We start from the raw sequence: 19,374 nt of genomic DNA, 5'->3' as shown, positions 1-19,374 counted from the left end.
TGAGGGTCCACAGGTCACACCTGGTGCCCACTTTGAAGTGGGGGAAGCTTCTAGATTCCTCCCCCTACAGAGGGGTATGTAATGAAGACCAACTGCCAGCTACACCTAGCCATATGACCCAAGAAACAGACTGCAGGCACCAAGTGGTTGGGACAAGAAAATGCCAACTTTCTAAAAATGGCATCTTCGGAACTGTGACTTAAATCAGCGAGCGACCCAACTCGACTTCCCTACTTGCTTCCAATTGAAAGTTATTGTGGGAGGCCGACTTAGTATGTGGTGCACACTTATTCATGTGGCGCGCCTTGCACTAATCCAGGCAACCCTTATGGTGGTTTTAGTGGTGTTTGATAACCAAAGAAAGCTCTTAAAGTGGTATCTCTGGAAAGCAGCCTTCCGGCTTATCTTGAAGGAGTGTTAAGCAGCTTATTTTATCAATTTAATCTTTAGCGTAGATTAAATGGGAAGAAACCACACAGTGTTTAGAAAAAATAAGTCTATTTATTACAGCACAATATCCCTATCACATTTGTATATCTCCTTCCCGGAGATATCATCACAATACACAAAAATACTTCAAATGCAATCAGGTAAGTAGCACAAAATTCAGTGGCCTCCAGGGGGAGACCAAACCATATACTAAAAAAGTGAAATGCAAACTGCAAAGGAGATCAGGACTTGGACCAGAAGACCCAGAGGAGCCGGGGATACAAGGAACCACGGACACTTAGAACCAGCTGAGGTAAGTACCCAGGAATCCTACGGAGGCTGTGTGCAGAGTGGAAACACAGCCACGTGCCTAATGGAAGTCAATGGAGAAGTCGTGGTTGCAGTTTTAAGGAAGAAAGGCCCTTCCTGGAGGACCCTTAAGAAACCCTTTGGAAGACAGAAGGTTGGAGAGCCATCCCACCCATGGATGCCCTAGGAACCAGGTTACCTGCACCAGGGAAGTTGGGTGCATAGAAGTGAAGTGATGTCAGAACCCGCTGTAGACAGAAATGGGAGACTTTGAAGAAGAGGCCTCTAGAGAAGATGGCGAAAGAGTTAGTTTGGAATCCAAGTGTGAATTCTGGAAGTGAAGAACCTGCGAGCATTGGGGACAGATGCTGTGCCACTCGGAGGTGACTAGGAGGCAGGGAGACACAAAGCCCACCGATGTCGGGAGGTTCTGAAGAGTCGACAGTGACCTTGTCGCTGTGAGGACCAGGCGATGCTGAGGAAGACCAGGAGCCGTGCACAAGCTGTGACATGTCAGATGTCAGTGACGAGGTGGTCAGTGTCCAGCGGGACAACCAATAAGTCTTGGTAACAGCAACTGGCGTGGATGACTAAGAAGGAGCAACATAGGGACCAGCAAGATCCAAGGAACTCGCCAACAGCAGGAGAGTCAGAGCAGGCTGCAAGCAAGCAGAGGAGCCCACTGACGCAGTAAAAGACCCTCAGGAGGACCAACAGGCCGAGGTACAGGAGTCCCAGAGTACCTCGAGGAGTTCACCAAAGATGAAGACCCACGGTGCAGAGGATGTGGTGAAGACATTGATCTTGGAGAGAAGAGATGATGGAAGCTGGATCTTCTTGTAGCCCGATAATCTCTGGAGTGCAGAGCCAACAGGCCTTGGCAACTGCAAGTTGACAAGGGGCACAGGGATTTAAGAATCCCACATTTACATTCACATTTACATTCAGTACCAGTGGATCCAACGAGGAATATGGCCTCAAAATTGCAGAGGACAGGTCAGGCCTCAAGGAAGTTGCAGGACTATCACCTGTGTTGCTGAGCCTTGGGAAGTCGGTTGGAAGACCGGAGCAGCAGAGAGGTCAGCTTTTTTGCGGTGCCTGCAGATGCAGGTGAGTAACTCCTTTACTGCAAGGGATATTTCTTTGGGTGCTCTGGATGCCTACAGGTCTGTTGAAGAACCTGGCAGAAGCACGGATGCGATGATGAAGAAAACTTGAACAGCGAGCTTAGGAGCAGCAGGAGTCTTCCTTGGTATAGTCTCGGTTCCAATCGAAGTCTAACAAAGGCCAAGTGTCCAGGCGCTTGAGGAGCGACGTAGGTTGATGTTTGAGTCTTGCTCCACGATGAATCTAAGGACCCACCCACATGTAAGCCTTTAAGTACCTTAAGGAAAAAGTTGGAACAACTGGAAGCTTCCTCCCAGAAGATGGACTGGACAGAGGGGAGGATACTTTCATGTCCTCTGTCCAGTTTCACGCCAGAGCCGGAGTCAAGGGTTCCCTTAACTGCTTCAAACTTGAGTATGCAAGGAGGACACCAAATGTGGTCACACCTCCCTGTGACAGGAAACCTATTGTTCTACCTTCCCCTGCTCGAGCTCCGCTCAGCAGCAGGATGGCAAAATTGTGTCTGTGGTCAGCAGTAGCAATAGCTTGCTTGCAGATCCTGAAAGTCTGTTACCAGGAGTACAGAGGGGTCCCCTAAGGAGCCCCCCAGTACATGGGATCATATTTCCAACACTGGAATTGGTGTTGGGTTATGATTCCAGCATATTTGATACCAAACATAACCGGGTTCGGTGCAGCCACTATATAGTTAGACATCTCGTAATGATGGATGTCCACTCTATGTATTAAAATGACTGACCGCACTTACAAAGCCTGGAGAATCGACTCCAGGGTTTGTAGGGGTGTCCTGCTCAAGCAAGGAAAAGTGTGGCTCAATGGTTAGAGCGGCAGACCCTGATGCAGAGGTCTAGCCTTGGACCAGGGTTCAATTCCCCGCCTCGGCGGGTCTTGGGCTCAAAATTCCACGGACCTGATAATTCTCGCCTCAGTGCTAATCCCAATCATGGAGTCCCACTCTGCAACTCTGGGCAATAGCTTGCTTAATCTCCACAACGGCCCCCACAATGCTAAGGATGCTTGGCCTCCACCTTGGGGGTGCCCAGGAGTGGACGCCTCACAGGGAAAACCAGGATGGGTTACACAGCGGTATTCGTACAAGCGCCTTGAGACCCTTGCGGGTGAGCAGTGCGCTATGCAAGTATCAATTTACAATTTACAATTTTTTACCACGTATAGCCAAGCACCCTATCCTCAGGAGTGAGGAGCCTGCCATAGGGGTGACTTATAGGTTTAAAGTGCAGTGACCTCAGATATCAGGAAACTTATGTTGTGAGGGGTGCAAGCACCACCTCACACAGGCTGCAACGACAGGCCTGTAGTCACAGTTTAAGTGGACTCCCATGGGTGGCACAATACATACTGCAGACCATGGGAGACCCCTGGTGTACCTCTGCCCTAGGTACCATATACTAGGGACTTATAAAGGTACAGCAGTGTCCAATTGTGGAGGTACCAAAGTACTTACCATGTCAATTTAGGGGAGAAAGCACAGTTTCTGGGGTCCTGCTTAGCAGGATCCCAGCAGACTAGGTCAAAAATGCAGTGAAACCAAGCAAAAAGTGTTGTTAACCATGGTGTAGGGTCCCACCTTCCTACAGTTATCACTTATTAAATATAACAGGAGTGCCCAATGTTATCCTATGGGAGAGGTAGCCCTTGCAGTAGTAAAAAACACATTTAATAGTTTAACAGCTAGTACATATAAGGTCACCCTTCAAGGACCCAGGACTGGATTGGAACCACTTAACATGTATTTATTTATTTATTTATTGATAGCCTTTGTATGGCGCGACAGCTACCCTGAGGGTTTCCCGGCGCCTTGGATCTGTATTACTCAGAGACCGGAGGGTGGGCTCTGTTGATCAAACAACCATGTTTTAACTCCCTTCCGAAATTGAAGGTAGCAGGGTTCCAAACGTAGTTGGAGAGGGAGTGAATTCCACAACGCTGGGGCCAAATGGGCAAATGAGCGTCCGGCCATCCGCACCCGGTTGAATCTGGGAACAGCAAATTTGGCCTGGTTCATGGATCGAAGGTTACGGGAGGATAAATATTTCCTGGCAATCTTGCATAAGTATTCTGGTGCTTCCCCATAGCTAATCTTAAACATATAGCATAGTGCCTTAAATTTTACTCTGCTAGCGATCCTCAGCCAGTGTAACTTCTTAAGGTGTTCTGTCATGCTCGTGCGTCCTGGGAGATTGAGAAGCAGTCTCGCCGCAGCATTCTGAACAACTTGGGAGTCGGTTCAAGGTACTTTTAGTAACTCCTAAGTATAAGACATTTCCGTAATCTAATCTGGAGCCGACTAATGCCTGTAATACTGTTCTCTGTGCCCCATCTGGTAGTTGCCACATTATTTTCCTCAGCCATTTGAGGATGACAAAGCAGGTTGAGGCCATTTTGGCTGTATGGGCACACATAGATAACTTGCCATCAATTATCACCCCAAGGTTGCGCGTGGATTGAACCGCAACCGGGGATGCACCCATTTCTGCCGGCCAATGAGCCGGGCCCCAAAGATTCTTTTGATTGCCAAAAACGAGCAGCTCTGTTTTGTCCCCATTTAACTTTAGTTTCCTAGAGTGTAGCCAGTTAGCCATTCTCAAAAGCCCAGTTCGCAGGGGAGAAATTCCGGATTTATCCGTAGATGTTAGGGAGTACACTAATTGCGTGTCATCCGCATAGGAATAAATTGTGAGGCCCATTTCTTCTGCGATCCTGGCTAGCGGAGTGACATAAATATTAAAGAGTAACTGACTCAATATTGAGCCCTGGGGTACTCCATAAGGGGAGTTTAGGACATCTGATTTATTATTTTTTGAGAAGACCTGGAATGTCCGATGTGAGAGGAATTGTTCCACCCACTTCAGTGCTTTTCCTCTGACCCCTATATCCTCTAGGGACTGAATCAGGGTTGTGTGGGAGATGGTATCAAAGGCAGCACTCAAGTCTAAAAGAATGAGTGCCGCCGTACCTCCGTTGTCCATTTCTTGACGGATTGCCTCAGTGACCACTAATAGGGTCGATTCCGTGGAGTGGCCTTTCCTGAAGCCTGACTGAGAGTAGTGTAGTGTAGTAGCTTGTTGTCATTGACAAAGTCTACTGCTTATTCACATGCTTTTCCAAGATTTTTGAAAAGATCGGCAGTAAGGATATTGGGCGGTACTTTGAAAAAACCTCCGGATCGCCGTTAGCCTTTTTGAGCAGGGGTACCACCATGGCATGCTTCCAGTCCTCGGGTATGACTGCTTCATTCAAGGAGGTAATTAGCAGAGCTCTGATTACCTCCAGGATAGATAGATCTAGCTGTTTAAAGACATAAGCAGGCATAGGATCCTGGGGTGAACCTGATTTTATACTGTTCAGGGCTTCGCCAAAAGTATTGATGTCCAGCGGTTGCCATACCGTAATTTCATTCTTCGTGGGGTACTCCCTTTTATCACTATCGCTAGGGGTAGAGGAATTAGATGGAAAGTCGGTAACATCACCATCAGAGGTGAAATTTGCATGAATTGTTGATATTTTCTCATAAAAGAATTTGGGGATAGAATTGCATTGCATGGGTGATAAGATTGGGAGTTCTGGTTGAACTGCTGCCCCAGCTAAGTTCTTTAGAACTTTGAAGAGGGTGCCTGAATGATTTTGTGCTCCTAAGATGGTATTTTTGGTGAAATCTCCCTTAGCAATTTTACAGGACAGATGATACATATTGAGTGCTTGTTTGTATGTTTCTTTTTTAACAGATTCGTAGTCTCTTCTCCACTGTCTCTCTAATTTTTTACACTGACTTTTTTCTTCTCTTAGTTTGTCCGTAAACCATGGGACGGGGGGATTACATGATTTGTGTTTGCTTAAGGTCAGAGGTACAGTGGTTTGAATGGGGCTAAATAGCCAATTATTGATCATCTTATGATCACTAATTGTGATCTCCTCAAGATCAATAGCAATAGCGGGTCTAGATCTAATTAACTGTTCATCAAGATCCTTTATATGGAGTTTTTGCCAATTTCTGAACCATATCTCAGATTTGGTGAGAACTTTACTAGGGGGTACCCAGATGTTAAAATTTGTGAGAAAGTGATCAGACCACGGAATAGGTAATGCAGGCTCGCACTTTATACAATCAAAATTTGCAAAGATTGGGTCCAACAAATGACCAGCTATGTGTGTGGGGCAAGAGTTCCATAAGTGGATGTTGAGTGCCTCGACATCAGAAAGAAAGTTAAGAATCATAGTACAACTTCGATCTTCGAGGTGTAAATTAAGGTCTCCCAGGATGGCAAACATAGACGCTTCCCTCAGCAAAGGTGCGATGAATCCTGAAAGCATGGCAGGACTCACAGATTGCAGAATCCAGGTGCTGTTTCAGAGTTGTAGGAAGTCTTTGATGGCCCTGAAACTTTAGAACAGGAAGCAAGCACTTGGAGTCACTCTGAGCTCAGGTGAGATGAGTTCAGTCCTTTCCCTCAGTAAGGCAGCACAACAAAGCAGAAAAACAGATCTTCCAGAGCAGCAGTCAAGTACAGTGGTAATCCTTGTACCACAGCAGTCTTTACTTCTGGCACAGTTCTTCATAGGTCCAGTAGTGTACTGTTGTGGTAGGGTCAGAGGCCCAGTAGTATACCCAGTTGTGCCTTTTAAGTGGGGGTGACTTCAAAGCAGGCCCTTGAAGTGCAGAGGTATCCCTTTCTGCCCATAACAGGCTCTAGACTTTCATTAGGGGTAATCAGCCCTTAGTGTCAGCTCCCCCTCTCTTTTTCTGCCCAGGAAGAGCTATCTTAATGCAGATGAGTTCTCTGTCACACAAACCTTCCTTTGTCTGTGGTTGGCTAGAGGGATTGCACAGTGTGTAGCTGTCACCTTCCCCAGACATGTATTAGGGACTGGCTGCAAGGCACACAGAGCAGTAAGAGCAGATAAATATCTACTTTATAAAAGTGACATTTCTAAAATAGTGATGTTAAATCCAGCTTTGCCATTAAAGAGAATTTATCCTTACCCTTCCAAAGATATAAAACATGTTGCAGCTACTCCTTTCTGTTCAGGAATTACAGCTTAAATGTGTATTAAGGAGCCCCAATACGAACCTAAGAGAGGAGTAGGCCTCACAGTAGTACAATAATGCATTTAGCTGTTTGCCACTACCAGGAAGTGTGACACTTAAAAGCACTTGCCCTATATTTAACTTACATAGCAGCCTGCCCTTAGGGGTAATGTATGTGTAATAAAATGGGAGTTTAGGCTTGGCAAATGGTTTTAAATGATAAGTCGAAGTGGCAGTAAACTGTACGCACAGGTCTTGCAATGGCAGGCCTGAGACAGATTTAAAAGGCTACTTGTGTGGGTAGCACAATCAGTGCATTATGCCTACTAGTAGCATTTACGTTACAGGCCCTGGATATATGGTATACAACTTTACAGGGGACTTACAAGTCCGCTAAATATGTCAGTTTGGTAAACACTGATATCATCATGTTTAGGGTGGAAGCACTGGTCAGCAATGGTAAAGTGCTCGGAGTCCCAAAGCCAACAAAAATAATTCCACAAAATGAGGAGGAGGAAGGCACACAATTTGGAGTGACTCTTCAGAGGGGGCCATTTTGCAACTGTCTGCAAGAGTAGAGGACTACCGAGTGCTATGTGTGCCACTGTGTCGTTGGGCTACAGATATTCCTGCACAGATTCATGATGGCCTGGGACAGCCTGGCTGCTATACCTGACATTGGCAATGGTGGTGTGACCTGAGCAGCATGCCAAGCAAAAGAACGGTGGATTTAGGCCCAGATCTCTGTACTGGGGTGAATGTATGACATTGTTCTGCATTCTGTCCATCAACTGTGGTTTTTGCATTTGTCACCCCGAGTGGGATGGGTATGCTCAGACCTGAGTCCCATGCACTCCACACCACTGGATTCAAGCAAGCGGGCTGAAGACGGCTGGAATGCCAGAAACCGGTCCTCGGAAGCTTGTTTCCGGTCCAGGGAAGGCATGGCTTGGCAGTTCGGGCTGGACTGTTCCCATGAGGCACAGGGTCAGACTGATTTGCATATGACCATGTCTGAACTGGGGTGGTGTGTAGTGCAAAAAAACAATGGATTTAGGCCCAGATCTCTGTACTGGAGTGAATGTATGACATTGTTCTGTATTCTGTTCATCAACTGTGGTTTTTGCATTTGTCACCCCGAGTCGGATGGGTATGCTCAGACGTGAGTCCCATGCACTCCACACCTCTGGATTCTAGCAAGCCGGACTGAAGACGGCTGGAATGCCAGAAACCGGTCCTCGGAAGCTTATTTCCGGTCCAGGGAAGGCATGGCTTGGCAGTTCGGGCTGGACTGTTCCCATGAGGCACAGGGTCACACTGATTTGCATATGGCCATGTCTGAACTGGGGTGGTGTGTAGTGCAAAAAAAACTATGGATTTAGGCCCAGATCTCTGTACTGGGGTGAATGTATGACATTGTTCTGCATTCTGTCCATCAACTGTGGTTTTTGCATTTGTCACCCCGAGTGGGATGGGTATGCTCAGACGTGAGTCCCATGCACTCCACACCACTGGATTCAAGCAAGCCAGGCTGAAGACGGCTGGAATGCCACAAACCGGTCCTCAGAAGCTTGTTTCCGGTCCAGGGAAGGCATGGCTTGGCAGTTCGGGCTGGACTGCTCCCATGAGGCACAGGGTCAGACTGATTTGCATATGGCCATGTCTGAAATGAGGTGGTGTGTAGTGCAAAAAAACGATGGATATAGGCCCATATCTCTGTACTGAGTTGAATGTATGACATTGTTCTGCATTCTGTCCATCAACTGTGGTTTTTGCCTTTGTCACCCCGAGTGGGATGGGTATGCTCAGACGTGAGTCTCATGCACTCCACACCACTGGATTCAAGCGAGCGGGGCTGAAGACGGCTGGAATGCCAGAAACCGGTCCTCGGAAGCTTGTTTCCGGTCCAGGGAAGGCATGGCTTGGCAGTTCGGGCTGGACTGTTCCCATGAGGCACAGGGTCAGACTGATTGGCATATGGCCAAGTCTGAACTGGGGTGGTGTGTAGTGCAAAAAAACGATGGATTTAGGCCCAGATCTCTGTACTGGGGTGAATGCATGACATTGTTCTGCATTCTGTCCATCAACTGTGGTTTTTGCAAGCAATTTATTTTTTATTTTTTTTATTCGATTTATATAGCGCGTTATAACCCAGGGGTCTCTAAGCGCTTGTCCGGTAAGCACAGCATGAATCCTGAAAGGGCCCTTCCCAGGAGTTATAGCCCACCCCCGGCCTTCTGGAAAAGAACAGTTTTCAACTTCTTCCGGAAGGACAACAGATTAGGTTCCTTACGCAGATCCGCCGATAGATTATTCCAGACTGCTGGGAGGGTATTAGAGATAGCACGACCACCCACTGTCGCCAATCTGAAACGTGGTTGGGTAAGAAGGGTTGCTTCAGCAGATCTTAGCACCCTACCCGGTTTGTATGGAATCAGGCGGGTCTAATGTATCTTGGCGCCTTGCCATAGAGCGATTTATGTGCAATACATAACCCTTTGAAGAGCACCCTCTGCCTCACTGGGAGCCAATGCAGCTCGCGCATAAGTGGGGACACATGCGTGCTCCTGGGTTTCTTATGAATAAGCCTAGCGGCATCATTCATCACCAGCTGAAGTTTGTCCAAGAGTTTTTGGGGCAATCCTAAATAAAGCGAATTGCCGTAGTCCAACCTTGCTAATATCATTGCGGAGACCGCCCGTCTCAAGGTGGAATAGGACAATAGTGGCGCAATTTTTCTAAGTTGACGGAGCAGGCCAACACAAGTCCCTACCACCGTGGTGACTTGCTTCCGCAATCAAGTGCAGCATGAACTCAGCTTGTGTGCCAAGTAATCAAGTGTGGTGTGACATGAACTGCTGTGACAAGTAATCAAGAGCCACATGACTTGAGCTGCTGTGTCAAGAGTTTGATTGTTGCATGATAAGTGCTACTCTGCCAAGAGATAAAGTACTGCTGTGCCAAGAAGTACAAGACTGCAGTGTGACCTGGGCTGTGGACAGCCATCCCACCAATGAGGCACATCCATCAGCTCACCTGCTGCCAAGTACCTAACCAAGCCATAGCAGCAACCTTCCATACCTGTAGAGCCAATGTGGGTCTGCGACCTGTACAGCTGAGGCCATGGAGACTACATTCCTTCTAGAGAAGTATTTGACCAACTGAGCAACTGTAGCTGTGACCACAAGGAAGGCCTGACTGGGCTGACTACCTGTCTCTCAGCACCAGAAGCAGGAAAGCGATAAAGCCAGCAGGATGCAGCACCACCGCTAGCACTCAACCAGATGAGCAGCTTTACACCAGTTTGTGGGTAGGGAACTGTACAAACATTGATAGAAGGCATGCTATTAAGAGTGTTGGAGGTAAAACTGTGCCCAAGCTAATTCTTTCTATATCTTGCCCAAAGTAAGAGATCCATCCGAGTCACAAGAGAGAACCCGAGGCTGTAGCTAGGAAATGCACCACTGGACTATAATGACAGAACACTATATTGAATCCTGAATATATCTGTGTGTTGTATGTAGTCTTACTTTGTAATAAACATACCTTAATTGCTGAAAGTTGAGTACTGGTTTGGATAGTCCTTTATTATTCAGATGTTTGTATGTAGAGAGCTGAGCTGAGCCTTGCAACACCTCCCCGAGAAGACTGTGAATGCTTACCGTTGCTGCCACTGAGAATTAAGTAGTTGTATTGGCTCAGTTGGCAGAGACATAGTAGGGTGGACCACACAACACTAGAGGCAAACAACCTCAACCTCCACAGTTCAGGCCCAGTAGCCTCTGCTTTCCCATGGCTCCCCAAATGGGGCATGACATTCAGTCCCTGGAATTGTGTGGCAGCATATGAGCAAATTATGAAGCAAGATTATCTAAATTAATTGGCAAGTAAAGGTAAACTATGCAGCACATTCTCTGGCAGTATTATCTTGACTAAAACACAACATTTATTGTTGGAATCTGTGAATTTCATGAACTACGAAATTCACTGTTTGAAAAAAGCATATCTTCTCAAGTATTGAATCGTTCATAGATTCACATGCTTGTATCTTCCCCATTGTCATGGTGGGAGTCTCACGTTAACAGAATGACCATAGCAGGACCATAGAGAAAAACTGCATAGAAAATCCCATAGAGAATCACCTTATTTGGTAACCAGACCTCATTATTTTTTGGTTCAAAACTCTGCCAATCAGTAGCCAGCCTTGACATCACACTCCCCAGCAGAGCTATCCTACCTCAGATTTCCAACAGCCTTCGTGTGAGGAGTCTCCCTGAGCCTTGCTCAGTTCTGTTCCTGAGTGATCTTTTGACCTTTTCAACTGACAAGTTTCCTTCTGGATTCAAGGTACTGTGCTTCATCTTGTATCTTCCATGTCTGAAAGCTCTAAGAAGAGGCTTTTCAGGCTCTGCAGATCTTGTGGGAAAGCCAGACTTTATTCTGAGCATCCCCACAAAGACTGCTTATATTGTCTTCAACCCAAACATGTGGCTAAGGACTGCAAACACTGCAGGACCTTTTCAGCAAAAACTTTGAAGGATAGAGAGGCACGTCTTCTGTTTTGGCTTCAGAAGAAGAAGGCCACCTCAGATTCGGATTCAGAGGAGGAATCCACTAGCTAGTCTTCAAAAAAGAGGAAGTCTTCTGCTTCAGAGGAATCAGTGGATCCTAAAAAGCTACAAACTAAGGGAAAAGAAACATCTTCATCTTCTCTCCCTCAAACTTCTTTGAAGAAACCCTCAGTGTCAAGGGTATTGTCTTCAGCTCCGTCGATGAAAACTGTGGCGTCACCATCACTGGTTTCCGTGAAGACGTCGAAGGCAACATCGTCAACGACGACAATCTCGATGACAACAGCAGCATCAATGGCAGAGGCCAAGACTACACCGCCAACGAAAAGTTCGACGACGACTCAGTTGACGGGAAGAGCATCATCTTCGTCGAATAACCCAGCAACGACAGTTCCGTTGACGACAGCTCCGTCGACGACTTCGTCGACGACCATTCGAATCTCGACGACGGGAGGATCGTCAATGGGAGCTCCGTCGACAACGGCTTTTAAATCTTTTCAATTGTCAACGGGCTCGTCAACGGTCAGGAAATCCAACGATTATACGGCATGGACACAAATTTCTCCACTTCCTCCTTCAAATCTGCTAGATCTACAGGAATCAGATGATGAAGGATCTACAAGTGTGGCTTACAGCCCTTCTCAGCTGCAAATTAAGAGTCAGGAGACTGATGAGGAAGAGTGCCAGGAGGTTCAAGAGGTTTAATCCTTCAAAGATCGTCCAGAAGCAGAATCTAAAAGATATGAGTCATTTCAAGAATCATATGACTATGAGGAGGAAGAAGAACCGCATTCTGAGGAGAGGGAAGAATCCATCTCAATGCCTATCTCTCTGGTGACTGACTTACGTCACATGATCGACTATTATCGTCGTTTTCCCGAAGCTAATGCTCCTGCTGCAAATACATCAAACACTCCTACCCAAGTGCCGGTAGTTCAGCCTACACCTAAAGTGCAAAAATTGAGATCTCCTCCAATTGTCACAATACGGGATGATTTCGCAGAGAGTGATGGAGAAGGCCAGCCAGAAGAAGAAGACCTTCTTAAAGATACTCCAGGGGGTGTTGAATGGGATGAATATATATTGCCTACGACTCCATCTCCATCTCCTTCACCAGCGACAGGACATTGGAGGATTCCTTGATATTATGGAAAAAGCGGCAAAAAGGTTTGAACTCCCACTGTCGGTGCAGGAAACAGAATGTTTCCTATATGATTTCAAGGAGGACTTGAGGAAATCTGTAAGATCAATCCCAATCATCCAACATATCTGGGACGAAGGATTGAAGATCCTGAAAACACCAGCCTCTGTGACGGCTTCGGTACCCAGGATAGACATAAATATTGTGCGCCGGAATCTTCTCCTGCGTGTTTGATTGGACACCCACGTCCAGAAGATGTGATGCAGGCAGCTCAGAGACAATCAAAGAATCCTGTCTCGACATCTGTAGCCCCTCCTGATAAATAAGGAAGACGAATGGACGGCGCATGGAAGCGTTTTGCAGTAATGGCAGCGTCTTCCATTAAAGCTGCAAATGCTCTGGCTCCTATCAGTCGATATAACAGACATATGTGGTCCGATATAGCACCATTGTTGGTTCATCTACCGGATGATAAAAAGAAGAAGCAGCAGCTATTCTACAGGAAGGGGCTAAAGCGTCCTCCGAATCCATCGATATTGATATGGACATCTCTTCGGTGGCGTTTCGTCAAATGGCGAAGACGACATAGATGGCTGAAAGCCACTTCTTTTAGACCAGAGGTACAGGCTACAATCGTAGACAAGCCTCTCGATGGAGAGAATCTCTCCGGTAAACATATTGACGATGCTCTCCAAAGAATCAAGGCGGACACTGACACAGCGCAGGTGCTGGGGTCTCTTCAACAGGGCTGATTCCAGTCCTTTCGGAAGAGAGGGACTACAGGTCAATACAACCAGAGATCCTCGTACCAATCCAACAGGTACCAGCCTTACAGTCAGCAAGGATATCAACAATATTCCAGTAACCAGCAATATCGTTCCACAGGCTCCTCTTACCATCAGCAATCCAGGGGAAAGAACGCTGCGAGGGGAAAAGCGCAGCAATCTAATAGACAACAGTGAATTCTTCAAGGCGCCCGCCACTTGGTCAGACATCGACAACGACCATTACCTCTCTCTTTTTTCGCAACAATGGCTGTCGATAACAACTGACAGATGGGTACTGGATGTAATTCATCAAGGCCATACCCTGGAATTTTTACAGAAGCACCCAAATCAACCTCCTGTCTACAGAGAGCAGCAACATATATCAGCTCTCAAAGCAGAAGTATTATCTGTGATAGAAAAAGGGGCAATAGATTAAGTTCAGTTTCCTCGGCGAGGGAAAGGATTTTACTCTCATTTCTTTTTGATAAAGAAAAAGCAAACATCAAAATTGAGGCAAGTAATGGACCTGAGAGGTCTGAACCAATTCATCAAGAAAATTCCCTTTCGCATGCTATCCCTTCAAGGAATTCTCTTACTCTTAGGCAAATGAGATTTCATGGCATCCCTGGATCTCTTGGATGCTTATTTCCACATTTCAATTAATGTAAATCACAGGAAGTATCTGCTTTCCGTAGTGGAAGGTCGCCTATAACAATTCAAAGTGTTGCCCTTTGGCTCCAAGGGTCTTTACAAAATGTATGGCACCGGTAGCAGCTCACCTGAGACTACAGGGGCACCAAATGATCTCATATCTGGACGATTGGCTTATAAAATGATCTTACAAGGAAGTCCAGATCTCCCTGCAATGCTGCATGCATCTCTTTCATTGCCTGGGCTTACAAATCAACCTTGAAAAGTGGTCCCTGGTTCCATCACAGTCCCTTCAATTTCTAGGATCCATGCTTCGCACGGAGGAAGCAAAAGCCTATCCATCAAAGGGCGAACTCAAAAAATCTTAAACCTAGCATCAGTCGTGCAGTCAAAAAAGTACACTTCAGTGAGAGTGTACAAGTCATTGTTGGGGATGATGTAATCCTGTATCGCATTGCTTCCAAATTGCCGACTACACATGAGATCTTTACAGGAACTCCTAGACAAACAATGGATACAATCCCAGGGGCCCTTCGAAGATCGGATCATCATATCTCTACTATTCGAGCCTCAACGCCCCAGTTACGTAATGATGTCAGATGCCTCACTTCAAGGTTGGGGTGCAAATCTCCAGGACCTCGAAATACAAGGTCATTGGTCTGAACAAGAAGCTCAGCTGCATATCAACATGCTGGAGCTGAAAGCAGTGTTCCTGGATTTGCAAGCTTTTCTCCCCAGGATACACGATTCTACAGCAATGGTCAGAACAGACAGTACAACAACAATGTTCTACCTCTTAAAACAAGGAGGTACAAGATCAAAGCTTCTGTCGGCACAGACACAGGAGATTTGGAGATGGCTATTACTTCACAACATCTCTCTTCAAGTGCATCACATTCCAGGAATAAGCAACACAAGGGCGGATATGCTGAGCAGATCGGCCAGTGTTTCTCGTGAGTGGGAGCCAGCTCAAAATCAACTCCTAAGAGTGTTTCGTCGGTGGGACACACCAACGTTGGATTTGTTCGCAAACCAGAACAACTCAAAATGCAAACATTTTGCAAGCACGTTCCCGAAGGCGGGATCATGGGGCAATGCACTGTATCTGCATTGGACAGGAATGTTCGCATATGCATTTTCTCCATTCTCTCTGATATCAAGAGTACTTCGGAAAAGGAGATCAGAGCCATGCCACTTAATAATGATAGTCCCAGCTTGGCAGAGGCAAGCTAGGTTCTTGGAGCTTCTCAATCTATCAATAGCCCCCAGAATTCAGTTTCTGCTATCGCAGGATCTGATTTCGATGAACAATGGACAAATTCTCCACCCAAATTTGACATAGCTGAATTTATCAGCCTGGAACCTGACAAGCATGAATTCTGATCTTTAAACATCTCTCAGGAATGCCCGGATATACTTTCTCAATCTCTGGCAATTTCAACAAACAAGACATATAGAGCAAAATGGAAGAGATTTTGCCAGTGGTGTGCATCTCAGGCTCAACACCCTTTCACTGCCTCTCTGGAACAAATACTACCATATCTTTTGTAATTGTCCAAAGCAGGTCTTTCTCATGCGTCCTTAAAGGTACACTTGGCAGCAATTTCAAGATATAGAAGGGTTCCTAATCAACCATCGCTTTGGTCACAAAGAGTGATAAAAGAATTTCTCATAGGACTTTTTAGAGTGTTCCCTCCGATTCAACATCCTCTGGTCCCATGGCACCTTAATACGGTTCTATCACAGCTCATGAAACCACAGTTTGAGCCGGTGCATAAAGCGGACTTACCATTCATATCTTGTAAGACAGCATTGCTGTTGGCCCTCACGGCAGCTAGGAGGGTCAGCGAGATTCAAGCTTTCTCGATTGCAGAACCATTTCTCCAGTTTCAGCAAGACAAAGTAATACTAAGAATGAATCCAAGCTTCATTCCTAAGGTTCCTACAATTTTTCATCTCAATGAACCTGTAGTGTTGCCTACATTTTTTGGAAATCCTTCTACAGAAGAAGAGAGAGCCCTACACTCTCTGGACATTAAATGATCTTTGAAGCTCTGCATCAACAGAAAAAAATCAATTAGGAAAACAAAACAACTATTTGTAGCCTTTTCCGGGCCGAGGAAAGACCTAGCTTTATCCAGATCAAGTATCTCGAGATGGATAACATCGGCCATTATCAAGTGTCACGAGAAAGCTGGAAAACTCCTGTGCTCCAGAGTGCACGCTCATTCCACTAGAAAGATGGCGACTTCAGCAGCTCTAATCGCAGGAGTGTCACTTCCAGACATCTGCAGATCAGCAACATGGAAAAGCGTACACACCTTCACTAGACACTATTGTCTAGCTACTGCATGGAAGGAGGATGCAGCGGTTGGGCAAGCAGTTCTTTGACATTTATTTCAATAAGGTATTTTTCAAACTATATGTTTCTTTAGCAAAGTATATGAATATATATATATATATATATTTATTTATTTATTTATATGCTTATATAGCACAAGACTCGACCCCCGTAGGGGTATCTCCGCGCTTGGTTCACCATATGTGTCTAGAGCTTTAAGAGGTGTGAGAAAGGTTTATGCTGTCAGAAACAGATGTGTTTTTAATGTCTTCCTGAAGATTGAAAGATTTGGGTTTTGTCTCAAATTGAGGGGAAGTTTGTTCCATAGGGTGGGGCCTATGTATGAAAGTGCTCGGCCACCTTGCCTTGCTCTTTTGATAGATGGAATTTTTAACAAGGATTGGTTGCTGGAGCGCAGAGAGCACGCAGGTTTGAATTATGCACTGTATTAGTCCTCTTCTGTGAATACTGTATTTCACCTATATTGCTAGCAGGGTTTTTGTATTGATACTGGATATATATTGCAATGTGTAGGAGCAGAGCCCAAAGTTGTTAGGGTGCTATCCTGGAAATGCAAATGGGTATGTGTACTGCTCTGTACTCTGACACAAGCATGTGAATCTATGAAAGATTCAGTATTGGAGAAAAAAATAGTTACTTACCTGTACACTATGGTTCTCCAGTATTATCTTTCATAGATTCACATGCGCCCGCCTCCCCGTTTCTTAGCTAGAGCATTTTACCTCTGGATTTATCCTTGTCTCTCACTTGGGGCTGGAAATCTGAGGTAGGATAGCTCTGCTGGTGAGTGCGATGTCAGGGCTGGCTACTGATTGGCTGAGTTTTGGACCAAACAATAATGAGGTCTGGTTCCCAAATAAGGTGATTCGCTATGGGATTTTCTATGCAGTTTTTCTCTATGGTACTGCTATGGTCATTCTGTTACCGTGAGACTCCCACCATGACGACAGGGAAGATACAAGCATGTGAATCTATGAAAAATAATACTGGAGAACCATAGTGTACAGGTAAGTAACGAGTTTTTTTCAAGCTATAACTACTCCTAAAAAACATGAGATATAAAACAATACGTAACCGGTAATTTGTAAAATGGTCCTATATTGCCATCTTGGAATCTATCTATCTATCTATCTATCTATCTATCTATCTATCTATCTATCTATCTATCTATCTATCTATCTATCTATCTATCTATCTATCTATCTATCTATCTATCTATCTCTCTGTCTGTCTGTCTGTCTGTCTGTCCTATCTCCCTTTCTTCCTCCCACTCAGCCTCTAGAACGTATCTCGTTTTCTGTATGGACTCCTAAGCAGACTTCCATTACGGCTCCAAGATCTGTGCTAGACCCTCGTTCTTCAAGGCCAATTCTGACATTGCAGGTGTCGGTTGGGGATGCGATTTTTACTCCGGTGTGTGACCCCAAGCCCAATCCGTTCCAACCCCGACTGAGGTTGCACTCTGACTCCACTTCCGTGCACCCTGTACAGCCTGAGTCAAACAATATACTCCCCCTACTGTTGAGTCGCCTTCAGAGGCTCCATTGTCTTTTTGGTTCCAATTCTGACCAGAGTTTGCCGCCACTCAGAGATGACAATGGTGATGATGGGGATGATTTACTCCCACATTATGATGAGAACAGTTTATGTGTGGATTTACAGGAGGCCATTAGGATTAATATTTCCCCTGAGTCAGGGTTAATTTCCCCCTTTTGCTGCCAATGGAAGAGATTGCTTCCTTTGCTATGGTAATCTGAGGTGCTGCTAAGGACCTGGATCTACACCTGCATTCTATTGAAGGTCAGAGAAACGTTCTTACAGAAGTCCTGGAACCTGGGCCTGCTTCCCCTGAGCCATTGCATCCATTCAATGAAGCTCTAACTGACACTCTGATGGGAACTCAGTCTAAGTCTTGCTCCTGCCCACCAATGAATATGTATGTAGCCAGATGGCACATACTGCATCTGGGAACCCTGGTTTTCTTATTCAGCATCGTACTCCTGAGAGTTTGATGAGCCAAGCTTCCACCATTAATGTGTACCCTAATACGTTTCCTACAACCCCCACTCCCCTGGGAAAGGGAATCAAAAAAAATTGAGGTACTCGGAGCCAGATATTCTCTTTGGCTAACTTAGACTTGAGGTCGGTCACCACAGTGTGCAAGCCACTCTTGTTTGCCCTTAGCGGTACACACTTACCCTATGGCAGGCAAGATCTAACATATTCTCCCAGGAGACAAACCAACAGATGGGTCCTATATATCGTTCAGCAGGACCATACCTTTCTGTTCCTTTCTAACCCAACACAGGTTCCTCCCACTTCTGAGCAGCTCTGAGGAGCACCTATCCGTCTTACTGCAAGAGGTTCCAGCTGTACTGTCCAAAGGGGCCATCAGGAAACAGGGAGAGGTTATTACTTCTGCTATTTCCTTGTGCCAAAGAAGGATGGAGGCCTTTGTCCTAGTTCAGATCTTTGATCTCTGAATGAATTCTTGTGTAAAGACAAGTTATAAATGCTCGCACTTGCCCTGGTTCTCTCAGACCTGGATCTGGTCAAGTACAGGCTGCTCGACTGCAACCTGACCAGCGGGAAACCCCTCTCCCTTCCCCACCCAGAGCTGACAGTAGTGATGAATGCAACTCTGCCGGGATGAAGAGGTCATCTGGGAGAGGTAGAGAATAAAGGACTCTGGCATTCGGTGGAAACCTGGCCAATATCAATATCTTGGAGTTGCGAGCCACACATCTAGGATTGAAAGTATTTCTACCATTTATCAAGGGGAGGCTTGTACAGGTTCTCATGGACAACACTACTGCCATGTAATTGTAAGTGCATTAATATAGTGCTTACCACCCCAGATGAGCCGTCAAAGCGCTTTTCAATGAGTAGTACGCTACTCTGGAACCCAAAAAGGATTAGTGGTGAATTAGTATAGGGAAATATGAAATTAATTTGAGGGTGGACATGTG

Source organism: Lissotriton vulgaris, chromosome 2_1 (genome assembly GCF_964263255.1).
Source record: "Lissotriton vulgaris chromosome 2_1, aLisVul1.2, whole genome shotgun sequence".
Taxonomy (NCBI): domain Eukaryota; kingdom Metazoa; phylum Chordata; class Amphibia; order Caudata; family Salamandridae; genus Lissotriton; species Lissotriton vulgaris.
The sequence above is the reverse complement of the archived record's forward strand: the minus strand, read 5'-3'. Positions refer to the sequence as shown.